The sequence below is a fragment of the Phacochoerus africanus genome, chromosome 3 (genome assembly GCF_016906955.1).
Source record: "Phacochoerus africanus isolate WHEZ1 chromosome 3, ROS_Pafr_v1, whole genome shotgun sequence".
In the NCBI taxonomy this organism is placed as follows: Eukaryota; Metazoa; Chordata; class Mammalia; order Artiodactyla; family Suidae; genus Phacochoerus; species Phacochoerus africanus.
The window spans coordinates 24034370-24050834 of record NC_062546.1 but is presented as its reverse complement, the minus strand read 5'-3'; the positions used below and the strand labels follow the sequence as shown (position 1 = coordinate 24050834).

The 16465-nt window shown below is 40.0% G+C and overlaps 1 protein-coding gene across 6 annotated transcripts in view; it reads left to right on the top strand.

Moving 5' to 3' along the window:
- Window positions 1–16465, top strand: part of PHF20 (PHD finger protein 20) — a 147999-nt gene that overhangs the window by 77748 nt on the left and 53786 nt on the right. The window lies entirely within an intron of this gene.

Here is a 16465-nt window from a genome sequence, read left to right as displayed (position 1 = left end):
AATATGAGCATTCATTTATTTATTTGTTTTTATTCATAATGATTTGTATTTTTTCCATTATAGCTGGTTTACAGTGTTCTGTCAATTTTCTACTGTACAGCAAGGTAACCCAGTTACACATACATGTATACATTCTTTTTTCTCACATTATCATGCTCCATCATAAGTGACTAGACATAGTTCCTAGTGCTATACAGCAGGATATTTATAAATTAAAAAATACCTCGAGACAAATAATAATGAAGACACAGCCACTCAAAATCAGTGAGATGCCGCAAGAGCAATATGAGCATTTAAAGTTATAAACTTCCCACTAAGCATTGCTTTAGCTACATCCTACAGATTTTGATTTCTTATATTTTCAGTTTCATTCAATTCAAAATATCTTAAGATTTATTTGTTGACTATGGTTATTTAGAAATGTGTTGTTTCATTTTCAAGTAATGGGGTTTTTATAGTTACCTTATTGTTATTGATTTCTAATGGAATTCCGTTGTAGTCAGAGAATCTACTCTGTAGGATTTTAAGTTTGTTGAGCCTTATTTTACGGTCCAGTGTATTATCTGTCTTGGTGAATATTCTACATGCATTTGAAAAAATTGTGTGTTCTGCCATTGTTGTAAATCTGTTCTATATCTGTGTATTAGGTCAAGGTAGTTGATGGTGTTTTTTTCTGATGTATCTCACTATTGATTTTGTGGATTATTTTTTTTTTGTCTAATTCTACCATTTACTAAGAGAGGGGTGATTGTGGATTTATCTTTTTCTCCCTTTAATTCGGTCAGTCTTGATTCATGTATTTTGAAATTATGTCATTATGTGCATACGCATGTATAATTGTTATGCCCTCCTAATGCACTGCCCCCTTTGTAACGTGAAATATCACTCTGTCTTTGGTGATAGTCTTTTACTTGAAGTCTATGTTTGCTGCTATTAGTACAGGTACTCTAGCTTTCTTTTGCTTTCTGTATGCATGGTATATCCATTTTAATCACTTTTCTTTCAACATAACTGTGTCTTTAAACTCAGAGTGTGTCTTTTATGTATAGATAGTTGAGCTTGGATTTTTAACAGCAATGTTTAATCTAGTTACATTAAATGTGGTTATGATATGATTGCTTTTAGGTCTGCCATTTTGCTTTTTGCTTTCTCCTTTCCTGTTTTTTCAGGTTAATTGAATAATTTTTGTTGTTGTCTTTTTGCCTTTTCTAGGGCCGCTCCCGCGGCATATGGAGGTTCCCAGGCTAGGGGATGAATCAGAGCTGTAGCCACCGGCCTACGCCAGAGCCACAGCAACGTGGGATCCCAGCCACATCTTTGACCCACGCCACAGCTCACGGCATCGCCAGATCCTTAGCCACTGAGCAAGGGCAGGGACTGAACCAGCAACCTCATGGTTCCTAGTCGGATTTATTCACCACTGAGCCATGACAGGAACTCCTAATTGAATAATTTTTAAAAATATCATTTTAATTCATTTATTTGCTTTTAGTTATACTTCTTAGCATTTATTTTGTTTTGTATTTTTATTTTTTGGCTATGCCCACAGCATGTATAAGTTGCCGGGTCAGGGACCGAACCTCACCACAGCAGTAACCTGAACTGCTGCACTGACAATGCCAGGTCCTTAACCCACTGGGCCACAAGGGAACTACCACCTTATAAAAATAGTGTGTAATCCATTAACATTCTTTTTTTATGCTCTAGTATCACACAAATTATATCTACACATGCTATAAAATTCCCAAGGTAGGAATTCTCATCCTTGCTCAGCAGAAATGAATCTGACTAGTATCCATGAGGACACAGGTGCGATCCCTGGCCTTGCTCAGTGGGTTAAGGATCTGGTGTTGCCATGAGAGGTGGTGTAAATCACAGGTGCAGCTTGGATCTGGTGTTGCTGTGCCTGTGGCACAGGCCAGCAGCTACAGCTCTGATTTGACCCCTAGCCTGGGAACCTCTATATGCCGCAGGTGCGGCCCTAAAAAAGACCAAAAAAAAAAAAAATCCCCAGTGTAGTGGTATAATTTTTGCTCCAAATAGTTATGTATTTTAAAGAAGATGACACAAAAGAGATAGTGATTTACACATGTATTTACCATTTCCAGTGTTCTTTATTTCTTCTCAATGATTTCTTTTCAGGTTGAAATTTTTCTTTTAGCTCTTTTTCTAACTGGTGTCCTGGTAACAGAGTCCCTTGGTTTTTCCCTTTTTGATCATGACTTTGTTTAACTCTCATCCTTGAAAGATGTTTTCATTGAATATAGAATTGTGGGTTTACAGTTTTTTTTTTTTTTAAAGTGCTTAAAAGATGTTATTGATGTTCCTCTATTGTTAACGAAGAAAAGTTAGTGATCATTTTCATATTATTGTTTGTCTGGTTGTAATGTGCTATTTTTCTTCCTGGCTGATTTCAAGATTTTCCTCTTTATCTTTGGTTTTTAGCAGTTTGACTGTGATGTATTCAAATTTGTTTTAGTTTTGTATTTAACATGTTTGAGATTCACTGAGCTTGAATATGCAGAATTTATTTCACCAAATTTGTTAGACCTTTAGATACTATCCCATAGGTCACTGGGACGATGTTGAAATTAATTTTTTTTTCTTTTTTCTTTTTCGGCCGCCTTGGGGCACATGGAGTTCCCAGGCTAGGAATCAGATCTGAGCTGCAGTGTAGCACCACCAGATCCTTAACTCACTGTGCCAGGTTGGGGATCAAAGCTGTGTCCCAGTGCTTCAGAGATGCTGCTGATCCCATTTCTCCACAGTGGGAACTTTGTAGATTGAATAATTTTTTTTTTTAATATTATTAGGGCCACACCCGCGGCATATGGAGGTTCCCAGGCTAGGGGTCCAATTGGAGCTATGGCTGCTGGCCTATGCCACAGCCACAGCAACTCAGGATCCGAGCCGTGTCTTTGACCTACGCCACAGCTCACAGCAGTGGATCCTTAACCCACTGAGCAAGGCCAGTGATTGAACCTGTGACCTCATGGTTCCTAGTCAGATTGGTTTCCATTGCGCCGTGACCGGAACTCTGGGATTGAATAATTTTTGATCTGTTTTCAAATTCTTCTCTCAACTCCAATCTGCTGTTAAACTCATTCAGTCAGTTTTTTTATTTCTGATACTTTTTAGTTCTACAGTACCCCTTTTTTGCTCCTAGATTCCCTGATTTTCAGTCTGTTGATTCATTATGAGCATAGTTTTTACAATCTGTGTTTCATATATATGTATTTTTTCTTTTCAGATGCTTTCCCTTTATAGATTATTATAAAATATTGAGTACAGTTTCTTATGCTATACAGTAGGTCCCTGTTGATTATCTTTTACATATGGTGGTATGTACATGTTAATCCCAAACTCCTCATTTATCTCTCCTTCCCTCTTCCCCTTTGGTAACCGTAAGTTTGTCTTCTATGTCTGTGGTTCTGTTTTGTTTATAAGTTCATTTGTGTCATTTTTCTTTTTAGATTCCATATATAAGTGATACCATATGATATTTGTCTTTGGTTTGCTTTACTTAATCTCTGGGTCCATCCATGTTGCTACAAATGGCATTATTTCACTCTTCGAGGTTTGTTTGTTTTTTTTTCAGGGCTGAACTCATGGCATATGGACATTCCCAGGCTAGGGGTTGAATTGGAGCTATAGCTGCTGCCATAGCCACAGCAACTTGAGATTCAGGCCGCATCTGCGACCTACACCACAGCTCATGGCAGTGCCAGATCCTTAACCCACTGAGTGGGGCCAGAGATTGAACCCACGTCCTCATGCATGCTAGTCAGGTTTGTTACTACTGAGCCACAATGGGGACTCCAAGCGTAGTGGGGTTTTTTGTTTGTTTGTTTGTTTGTTTTTGTCTTTTTTGTCTTTTCTAAGGCCATACCTGCGGCACATGGAGGTTCCCAGGCTAGGTGTCTAGTCAGAGCTGTAGCTGCTGGCCTATGCCAGAGCCACAGCAACTTGGGATCTGAGCCGCATCTGCCACCTACACCACAGCTCACAGCAACGCCGGATCCTTAACCCACTGAGCAAGGCCAGGGGTCAAACCCTCGACCTCATGGTTCCTAGTCAGATTCATTAACCACTGATTCACAAAGGGAACTCCATCCAAGCATAGTTTTAATAGGTGCTTTAAACTCCTTTTCTGTCAGTTCCAACATCTGGTTTATCCTGAAGTTCATTTCTACTGATTGGACTTTTCTCTTAACTGCAAGTCACATTTTCCTTTCCTTTTATCTGTGTAATATTTTGGATTATATTCTGTGCATTTTGAGTGATAGGTTGTAGTTTGGATAATTTTACATTCCTCTGAAGAATAATGATTTCTTTCTTTTAAAGGGAAGTTCTTTGGCTGAACCCAAATTCCAAATTCTTTTCCTTGGCAATGGGCAGCATCTGAAACCTCTGTTCTTCCTTCCTTCCCATGTGTGGAGAGTATGAGCTCTGTAGTTCCTAAAGCAGAGCTTCTTCAGTGTATATGAGTCCAGAGGAAAAATGAGGAACCTCCTGGAGATTTGTGGGTGCCCCTTTTCCCTGGAGAGGAATGTGTGGACAGAGTTTTAGCGAGAGGCTCACGGAAGTAGTAAAGGGTAAACGAAATTGTCTTCTTGCATGAAAGGTTAGGGCATGCAAGGGAGAAGCAAAGCTGCAAATGTGAACATGTAAGCACTTGTAGCATGTCTTTTTCTGCTCAGTTTGGTTAGAATGTCCTATTGACCTGCCAAATGCTAGGTGGTGTGCCTATAGGCGTCAGTGATTAAGTTCAGTCAGACTTGGTGCCTGTCCATCTTAACCTGGGAGGCATGACATTTAATTGAACCTTAATGGATGTGTAGCACTGTCCCCTGAGTTATAGATGGGTCTATGTATTCCACCAGAGGAGGCAATATGAACAGGGTTGTAGCAGATCTCTTATTAGGCTATTTCAAATGGAGAGGAGAGAGTCAAATATTTAGTGATTCTGTATTTTGACACTGTGAACTTGTGACTTTAATATAAGCTGTCATGAAATCTATACTTTTTATCTTCATTTGTGTTATACTAAATGTAAATCTAATGTATGTATTTAATAAAGATTTGAAATTCTTTGCCTTTCTTCTGATAAGGCAAATTCAAACAGAAGTAATTTAGATTATAAATAGAAAATTATACACCGTTAAAATGTTAATGGCATTTAAATAGTTTTGATTTTATAGTGTGGTCATTTATAAGACTTATATACCATAATGTCTACAGAATTGTATACTTTTATTTCGATTTCAATTTGGGGGGAAGGCGTAGTTTCTTCTTTGTGGGGTGGCGGGTTTGGTCACATACTGTGTAGTTAACATATATACAGAGCAGAGCAGCTCTTTGAAAATAGTAAACTGAAAGTACTCAAATATCACTCCCGGCTCATCCTTGGTACCTTTAGGTTGGTCTGCTCTTTCACTTGGTCCAGAGTGTTGTGCCTCAGCCTCATGGGCTCTTGGGTACAAGGCATCTCCCTTTTCTTGCCGAGCTTCCTCTAAGTGGCAAGGCTTCTGTCCTCCCAACCTACTTTCTGTCCGTAGAGAAAGTTATTAGACGTGATGTACAAATTAGGTGGAAATTTTATCTCAGAATTTAGAAGTCTGTTTTGGCATAGAGAACTCTGTATGAGAGCCATATCCCTTATAACCCAGCAAACTAAGCTCTTCGTTATGTTGCCTTAAGGGTGGTGATATGACATCACTTGAAATTGGCAGTGAATGGTTCCTATATCACTAGGAAATATGTTGTACAGATGAGATGAGTGAGGGGACTAGGTTAGAGGCTAAAACCCAGTGCCTGTTTTAAAGTTTGCATACACATACGGTTTCTGTCTTGGGTCAGTTAATTTAGCTGAATCTCTGGTTTATGGAGAAGATAGAAATAAGATGAAGTCAGGGTAGGACAGGTCTTGGGAAAGGATGATGGCAAGATTTTATGTTGTCTTGCTTATTTAGATTACATAGAGGATTTTCTAGGGAATAATTTTGAAACCACTGAAAGTAACTACAGCACTTGCCCATTTTCCTCTACCTAATGGTAGAGGTCCAATTACCTTAAGCTTGAGCTGGGAGAAGTAAGTGCAGCATGGATCCCATTACATTCAAAAGAGTACTCTTTTGAAATAGGCTCTAAGCTGTTTGCTTTCATGACTAAAATGCTAGAGGAGAATGCAGTTGGAATTGTTTTACTTGGGTAAGCATTTATTTATTATGTAAAACAGAAATAGAATGGATGCCCTTAGAAGTTCAGAAATCTCAGATCATTCTCTAAATCTGGGCCCAGGCTATTTAGCCATTTACAATAACCAGAGCTGCTTGAAATGGGCTATAGTCCATTCATTCACTTTAGTCAACAAAATATGCCTACTAAGTGCCAGACTCTATTGTAAGCTATGTCATTTGTGAATATTCTACATGAACCACAGAATAAATAAGATAGAAGACCTAAAAGAAGTACAGGCTTATTCAGCAAATTTTTTTTTCTTGTTTTTTAACTAAGTACCTGTTAGAAATGGGACATTGCCACATGTTTGCAGGTAATTTACTTATGAATTAACCAGGTTAATTTCAGCATAATGCCTATAATGCCTTTTGCAGATTATTTATTTTTAAATTAACTTTGTCTGCTTCAGTGTAATGCCTACAATAGTTCAGGTTTCAGGAACTTGTGTTCTCTATGTTTTCTTGAGTAGGTTAATCATAGAATTATAGCCATTGTAGTTTGGGAAGTTGGGAGTGTCTATGGTCTGTCATCAGACATGTTCTGATGAAACATTGGCTGAGAGGGGTTAGAGAAATGAAAAAGACATCTGGTCAGTGCCCTTTCAGGTCTTTCTGTCCAGAGGAAGGAATAAGACTGCAGGTACCTATATTACAAGAGAGAAAGTAAGGTGATGTCCTGAGAAATACTTAAAATAAAACTATGGGAGAGACAACTGATGGTGATATGCCTCCCTGCCATGTGGAGGTTGACGTCAAGATTTGCTTGTTGAACCCTTTCTATATGCCTGGGAGCTCTGCTAACTGCCAGATATACAAGGATGAATGGGGCCCTTGTGGTCTTTGTGTTCATTAAATGCTGTTTGGATCTAACTCTGGAGAGAGGTGATACTTAGGTTGGTGGTTTGAGGGAAGGAGTGGAAGAGTATGAGACTAACACAGGGCCTTGAAGGATGAGTGGTAGTTAGGCATTTGCAGATGGAGGCAGAGAGCAGCATCAACACATAATCATAGAGTCTTTTCTGAGACTGTTAGGTGTGCTTTCTGACTTAACTGCAGTCTTCCCAAAGTGGGTTAAGACTGAGCAGGTAAGTCATTGTCAAATTGAGGTCATTTGCTTTGAGTTGTCTTTTTTTTTTTTTTTTTTTTTTAAATAGCACTATTGAAAATGCTTCATGGAGTTCCCGTCGTGGCACAGCGGAAACGAATCCGTCTGGGAACCATGAGGTTTTGGGTTCAATCCCTGGCCTCGCTCAGTGGGTTAAAGATTGGTTGTTGCCATGAGTGGGTCGCAGATGAGACTTGGTCTGGCATTGCTGTGGCTGTGGCATAGGCCAGCAGCTGTAGCTCCAATTAGACTCCTAGCCTGGGAACCTTTGTATGCCATGAGTGTGGCCCTAAAAAAGCAAAAAAAAAAAAAAATGCTTCAGTTGTAGGATAGGGAGATAGCCCTCAAATGTTTGCCTGGATCTCTCTGTTGGTAAGATTACTTTCCTCTTACTTAACTATTCTGTGACCTTACAGTATTTTAAAGTATTTTTATGAATTGTTTGACAATAAGTTGCAGACTGTTACCCCTGAATATTTTGACATGTATTTCCTAAAAAATGAGAACATTCTTTTATATTACTACAAAATAATTATCAAAATCAGGACCTTATTCAGACTCCATCAAGGATTTCATTGGTACCTCTTACCTTATTTATGAAAGAAATCTTGTCTTCATCCAGTGTATTCTTTTTTGGTAACTTGCTTTTTTATATCAATAAATTTGAAAAGAGATCCAGAAAAGTAAAGGAATAATAAAACTAACATTCATGTTTCCCACAACCCAGAACTATTAGAACATGAGTGCCTCAGGTCCTTGCCCTGGCCCACAGTGGTCCTACTCCTTCTGGCCACTTGTAACCTTTCCAACTCCATCTTTCCTGCTTCTCTTCTTCCTGCTGCCTCTGGGCATTCATTCAGCACACCTTTATTGAATACATTTTATTCCCAGCCAGAGCAAATGGATCCATTGGAAATCTTATTTCACCAGTCAAGTAGTGGTACCATTTGTCATTGGGCCATTCATTCAGTAGTTACCTGAACATTTCCTAGGAACCAAAACTTTGAGGGGGAGAGAAGAAAGCTGGAGGGGGTTAGGAAAACATGAACAACTTATCTTCTTGACCTCTGGGAGACATGTACTTATATGAATGGATTGTTTTATTTTTTTAATATGATTTTTATTTTTTCCATTATAGTTGATTTACAGTGTTCTGTCAGTTTCCACTGTACAGCAAAATGACCCAGTCATACATATACATATCTTCTTTTTCTCACATTATCTGCCATCATGTTCCATCACAAGTGACCAGTTATAGTTCCATGTGCTGTACAGCAAGATCTCATTGCTTATCCACTCCAAATGCAATAGGTTGCATCTGTTAACCCCAAGCTCCCAGTCCATCCCACTCCCTCCTCATCCCCCCTTGGCAAACACAAGTCTGTTCTCCAAGTCCGTGAGTTTCTTTTCTGTGGAAAGGTTCATTTGTGCCGTATATTAGATTCCAGATATAAGTGATAATCTTGTGGTAATTATCTTTCTCTTCTTGGCTTCACTTAGTATGAGAATCTCTAGTTCCATCCATTTGCTGCAGATGACATTATTTTATTCTTTTTTATGGCTGAATAGTATTCCATTGTGTATATATACCACATCTTCTTAATCCATTCATCTGTCAATAGACATTTAGGTTAAGAATGGATTGTTTTGGATACTTCATTGACAACTGGTGAATAACATTTTTGATTGATCATTGCCCAGCTTAAACATTTCTAGATTTGCAGTAATGTTGACAGCTGTTTTCCCAAACAAAATTTAAGTAAGTCCAATTTTTTTGATGCAGTGATTCTATTTCCAGGATTCCTATTGGATATGGGGATTTATAAAAATCAATATATATGATGAGATAAAGAATCTACTTTGAAAAAAAAAATTTTTTTTTTTGTCTTTTCTAGGGCCGCTCCTGCGGCACATGGAGATTCCCAGGCTAAGGGTCTAATCGGAGCTGTAGCCACTGGCCTACGCCACAGCCACAGCAATGCAAGATCCGAGCCGCATCTGCAACCTACACCACAGCTCACAGCAATGCCAGATCCTTAACCCAATGAGCGAGGCCAGGGATCGAACCCTCAACCTCATGGTTCCTAGTCGGATTCCCTAACCACTTAGCCACGACGGGAACTCCTACTTTGAAAATTAATGTGAAAATATATTTTAATATTTTCTAAGGAATTAAAAGTTAAATCAACCAGTTGTTTTTTTTCCTCTTTTTTGGTTTTTATGGCTGCACCTGCAGCATATGTAAGTTCCCAGGCTAGCAGTCAAATCTGAGCTACAGCTGCTGGCCTAGGACACAGCCACAGCAATGTGGGATCCAAGCCGTGTCTGCAGCTTGTACCACAGCTCTAGGCAGCACCAGATCCTTAAGCCACTGAGTGAGGCCAGGGATCAAACCCGCGTCCTCATGAATCCTAGTCAGGCTCGTTAACTGCTGAGCCACAAAGGGAACCCCAGATCACACCAGTTAATTGTTAGTTTTTTTCACTGAAGAAACAACATGGCAGGAACTTAAGGTCATCTTAGACTGGGTGCAACTAGCATGATCATCATTTTTGAATCATGAGATAACAATGAAAGGTTTTAATTGAATATTGATTTTTAAAATTTGTATTCGATTTTTAACAATCAAAACACCGAAGAATATTAACTCTTTATATGTACTAGTTCTTGATAAATTTTCACAGCTACTCTGAAGTAAAGGCGGCTAGAATTCCTATTTTTAAAATTATTATATAAAGAGTCATTTTGCTATTTTTTTCCCCCATAAATTTCAAAACCAATACATTCTAGGAAAAATGAAAACTAAGTAAAAGAGAAAAAAAAGTGAAAAGTCCTCTTTTACTCTTCTCACTCTTGAAGGAATAATGGTAGAGTTTGGTGTGTGGCCTTCCATCCTTTCACACGTACAAACTCTGCACATACAAACATACATACACCCATATAGCTTTTTGAAAACACTTTAATGGGAGTTCCTGTTGTGGCTTAGTGAGTTAAGAACCCAACAGTGTCCATGAGGATGCAGGTTCAATCCCTTGCCTTGCTCGGTGGGTTAAGGATCTAGCTTTGATCAAAGCTGTGGTGTGGGTCACAGATGTGGCTCAGATCTGGTATTGCTGTGGCTGTGGTGTAGGCCTGTAGCTGCAGCTCCAATTTGACCCCTAGCCTGGGAACTTCCATATGCCACAGGTGTAGTCATTTAAAAAAAAAAAGAGGAGTACCTATTATGGTTCAGCGGTTACAAACTCGACTAATATCCATGAGGACGCAGATTCTATTCCTGGCCTTGTTCAGTGGGTTAAGGATCTGGTGTTGCTGCAAGCTGTGGTGTAGGTCACAGATGCGGCTTGGATCTGGTGTTGCTGTGGCTGTAGGCTGGTGGCTGCCTTTCCAGTTCAACCCCTAGCCTGGGAATTTCCATGTGCTGTGGGTGTGGCCCTAAAAAGACAAAAAAAGAAAGAAAGGAATCATATTCTTAATTAGTCAATGGCTTGTCGTTTTCATTTATATTTTTCCATGTCTATTCATAGCTTCTTTCATGATTACATATAATTTATTTACAGAATTTATTTAACTGTCCTCTGCTGAAAGACATTTAAGTTACTTCTAATTTTTCACTCTTAATTCTCCCCATTTTACGAAAGAGTTTTGTACTTGGCAAGAAGGAATGACTTAGATAGAGTCAAGAGTTGCACACTTCCCAATGGCTGGGTCATTGTGACTCCCATCTTCCGAATGTGTGTCTAATGCCGTCTGATGAGATGCAGGGTGCCACATAAATCAAGTGAAGTAGACACAGTCCCTGCCTTTAAAGAAGCTGCATGTACGTTACACAGAACTCCCACTGCTCTCAAGGGCACCTGTTAAGGCAGTGTGTTCACTCTGAGTAAGAAGCTCAGTAGGATGGTCTGGTTTGAAGAGCCGTGTGTGGTGCAAGTGATGTCAGTACTCCAGACAGGGTGGTGCCTTTGGAATCTTTAATTTGAAGAGGGAGGAATTGTTGATCTGGGAACTGAGTGCTGTCCTGGTCCTTAGTGTCTGTTTTAGAACACGGGCTCAGTGGTGAGTACAGGACAATCCAGAAAGATTGCTAGGAGAGAAGGGGGTTGTGGAGAACTCATTCACTAGGAATGTATTATGCAAGGAAGTCCGAAGCAGGGCTGTATCATCTTTAGAAACATACAACAAGGCCCCTGGAGGCCAAGATGCTGCTGTGTTAGTCATTCTTTAGAGGTTGCTGTCCTAAGCTGGTGATGGTTCTAGAATTTCTTTCTTTCTTTCTTTCTTTCTTTCTTTCTTTCTTTCTTTCTTTCTTTCGGGTCGCACCCATGGCATATGAAAGTTCCCAGGCTAGGGGTTGAATTAGAGCTGCAGCTGCTGGCCTATGCCACAGCCACACCCACAGCAACACAGGATCCGAGCCACGTCAGTGATATACAACCACAACTCACCACAACGCTGGATCCCTGACCCACTGAACGAGGCTCGGGATCGAACCTACATCCTCATGGATACTAGTTGGATTCATTTCCCCTATGAAACTCCCTAGTCTTGGAATTTCTAACTTGGGATGGAGTCATTACTGAGAAATCTGTGTGAAGGAGGCTCTTAGGCTGCAGAAGGAAGAGCTGGGAAGGCAACGCCATCTAGTATAGAGCAGAAGAGAGGCCTTAGCTGTTCCATAAGCAGCTCTGGCATTTGAGGCAGTCTGCCATCTTGTGGAATAAATGCCCAGTGATTTTTGTGAGGTCTGGGTGCAAAGACTTGTCTTCCAGGGGATAGCCTTGGTAGGATTGCTTTCCTCCCACTTAGCTATTCTGTGACCTCAAAAGTATTCTTCCTGCATATGTATTTTTTTCCTTACATATATTTTAAAGATCTTTTTATTTTGAAATAATTTAAGACTTATAAAAAGTTGTAAAAATAGGAGAAAGAGTATTAGAATCTGGTTCCTTCAACCAGATTCCCTACTTGTTAGCAATTTACATATTTGCTTTGTTATTCTGAAATTTAAAAGTATTTTTTTCTGAATTGTTTGCAGATCTTTACCCTAAATTCTTCAGTGCATATTTCTTGAAACAAGGATAGTCTCTTACGTTACCACAATGTGCTTAGCAAAATCAAGACCTTATTCAGATTTCATCAGTTGTTCTAATAATGTCTTTTGTAGCAAAAGTGGGAAAAAACACTTTTTCTAATCAGGATCCAATACAGAATGACACATTGGATTTAATTGTCATGTTTTGTTAGTCTCCTTTCATCTGAAACGATTTTTTTAGTCTTTCCTTGTCTTTCATGACCTTGATATTTCTGAAGAATATGATGTCCTTCAATATGGGGTTTTCTTATTTATCCACATAATTAGATTTATTCATTTTTAGCAGATATACCATATAAGTAATGTGTCCTTTTCAAGTGCATTCTGTCAGGAGGAATGTGATACTTGTTTGTCCCATTTATTGGTGACATTAACTTTGGTCACTTGGCTAAGGTAGTGCCCACCAGGTTTCTCTGCTGTAAAGTTATTATTTTCCCTTTGTAGTTAAATGAGTTTCTTGTGAGAGGATACTTTGAGTCTATGTAAATATCTTGTTTCCTCATCAAATGTTCACCCATTATTTTAGTACCCATTGATTTTTCTTTTTTTAATTTTTAAAATTAAAAAAATTTTTATTGGAGTTCCTGTTGTGGCTCAGCAGAAACAAATCTGACTAGCATCCATGAGGATGCAGGTTAGATCCCTGGCCTCACTCAGTGGGTTAAGGATCCAGTGTTGCTGTGAGCTCTGGTGTAGGTCGCAGGCTCTGCTTGGATCCCACATGGCTGTGGCTGTGGCTGTGGCCATGGCTGGCAGCTATAGCTGATTCGACCCCTATCCTTGGATCTTCCATATGCTGCAGGTGTGGCCTTAAAGAGAAAAAAATTTTTTTTAATTAAAATATAGTTGATTTGCAATGTTTTGCCAAAATTTCTGCTCTACAGCAGAGCGACCCAATTATGTATGTATATACAAATGAGTCTGTTAGTTTTTGCTGTGCCACAACGGGAACCCCAACACACTCTCTTTCTTATATTATCTTTCATCATGGTCTATCTCAAGAGACTGGCTATATCGTTCCCTGTGCTATACAGTAGGGCCTCATTGCTTATCCATTCTAAATGTAATAGTTTGCATCTGCTATCTCCAAACTCCCAGTCCATCCCTCTCCCTCCCCCCTCCCCCTTGGCAACCACAAATCTGTTCTCTATGTCTGTGAGTCTGTTTCTGTTTTGCAGATAAGTTCATTTATACCATAGTTTAGATTTCACATATAAATATGGTATTTGTCTTTTTCTTTCTGACTTCTCTTACTGTGAGAATCTCTACCTCCATCTATGTTGTTGCAAATAGTATTTCATTCTTTCTTTTTATGACTGAGTAGTATTTCATTGTGTGTGTGTGTCTGTGTACACCACATCTTCTTCTTCTATTTTTTTTTTCTTTTTTTTTTTTTTGCCTTTTCTAGGGTCGCTCCTGTGGCATATGGAGGTTCCCAGGCTAGGGGTCAAATCCAAGCTGTAGCCGCCGGCCTACGCCAGAGCCACAGCAACGTGGGATCCGAGCCACGTCTGCAACCTACACCACAGCTCACAGCAACGCCAGATCCTTAACCTGCTGAGCAAGGCCAGGGATCGAACCCACAACCTCATGGTTCCTCGTTGGATACGTTAACCACTGTGCCACGACGGGAACTCCTACACCACATCTTCTTAATCCACTCATCTGTCAATAGACATTTAGGTTGCCTCTCTGTCTTTGCTATTGTGAATAATGATGCTATGACCTGACCATAGAGGTGCATGTATCTTTTTGAATTACACTTTTGTCTGGGTATGTGCCCTAGAGTGGGGATTGCTGGATCATATGGTAGTTTTATATTGAGTTTTCTGAGCTGCTTCCATATTGTTTTCCATAGTCATTGTACTAATTTACATTCTCACCAACAGTGCAGGAGGATTCCTTTTTCTCTACACCCTCTCCAGCATTTGTTATTTATGGACTTATTAATGATGGCCATTCTGACCTGTGTGAGGTGGTACCTCATTGTAGTTTTGATTTGTATTTCTTTAATAATTAGTGATGTTGAGCCTTTTTCATGTGCCTACTGGCCATCCATGTGTCTTCACTGGAAAAATGTCTTTAGGTCTTCTGCCTATTTTTTGATTGAGTTGTCCTTTTTTTTTTTTTTTTTTTTGTCTTTTTACCTTTTCTTGGGCTACTCCTGCGGCATGTGGAGGTTCCCCGGCCGGGGGTCTAATCAGAGCTGTTGCCACTGGCCTATGCCAGAGCCACAGCAACGTGGGATCCAGGATCCGAGCCGTGTCTGCAACCTACACCACAGCTCACGGCAACGCCGGATCCTTGACCCACTGAGCAAGGCCAGGCATCAAACCTGAAACCTCATGGTTCCTAGTCGGATTCGTTAACCACTGCACCACGACGGGAACTCCTGATTGGGTTGTCCTTTTGTTGTTGAGTTGTATGAGTTATTCATACATGCTATTTCTTGCCTGATACAATTTTTTTTTTGCGGGGGGGGGGGGGGGGGGTCTTTTTAGGGCCATACCTGTGGCATATGGAGGTTCCCAGGCTAGGGATCTAATCAGAGCTGTAGCTACTGGCCTATGCCACAGCCGCAGCAATGCCAGATCCAAGCCATGTCTATAACCTACACCGCAGCTCATGGCAATGCCAGATCCTTAACCAACTAGAGCGAGGCCAGGGATTGAACCTGCCACCCCATGATTCCTAGTTGGATTTGTTAAAGACTGAGTCATGATGGGAATTCCTCCCGATACAAATTTTACTTTGATGCCTGCCAAACGGTTATTTCTAACTCTCATCTTTTCTTCTACACTTGTTAGTTTGTATTCTATTGTAAGGAAGAGCCTGCCTGTCCTGACTTCCTCCCTGCTTCTTCCGTCCTGGGGCCTGGGATCAAACCTGAGCTATTAATAATGCCAAATCCTTAACCGCTAGGCCATTAGGGAACTCCTTTTCTTTCTTTTGTATCCACATGGACTGATGGATTCTTTTGTTCTCTGGGTTACAGTCTGCCTCTATCATTATTTATTTTAATCAATTATTATCCCACATTTGGCCAGTGGGAGCCCTTCAAACTGGTTCCTTTGTCATCTTTACTTTCTGGCATAACAAGATGTTCCAAGCTTATATTGTTCTTATCCAATCTTGGATTCAGTCTTTTCTGTAAGAAACCCTTTCTCCACTTTACATGGAGAACTGTAGTAAGGAACCAAGAGCTGAGTGCTAGGTGTGCTCATGGCTCCTGGGGCATACAGAGAAAATGTGAAAGTTCCTCTTTACTACCTGCTTTCCTAGCTTGAGCTCCTCACTAGAGGTGCCAACAGTTTGATATCTATCCTTATGGTTTCCTTTCTGTGCTTTTTTTTCTGTTTTGTTTTTTGTCTTTTCAGGGCTGCACCCACGACATATGGATGTTCCCAGGCTACGTAGGCCGCTGGCCTACGCCACAGCCATGTCAACTTGGGATCTGAGCTGTGTCTGCGATCTACACCACAGCTCACAGCAACGCCGGATCCTTAACCCACTGATCAAGGCCAGGGATCGAACCTGCCACCCCATGGTTCCTGGTCAGATTCGTTTCTGCTGTGCCACAATGGGAACGCCTCTGGGCGTTTTTATAATATGTTTTTTCCTGTCTGTAACCATATATGGGGTCATAGAATATGTACTCATCAACTTCCTGTTCTCACTTGATAATGTATCTTGACATGATCCATATCAGTAAGTACAGAGCTACTTCATTCTTTTAAATGGCTTGTTAGAATTATATAGTGTAGACTTCTCATAATTTACTATCCCTCTGTTTATGGACACTTTGTTACTTTTTTAATTCTAAGCATTTGACTGGATTTGCTATGAATATTTAAATTTGTTCATGTTTCTCTTTGGTTGCTTTTTGTTGCTTCATAGCTGAGAAAGTTTTTCCTTCATAGACCTGGAAAATGTTTTATTCATAGTATTTGAAATACATGTCAAAAAAGTATTAAACTATTGGGGTCATGTGGTATCCTCATTGACAAGAATACCAGCTGTATTAGG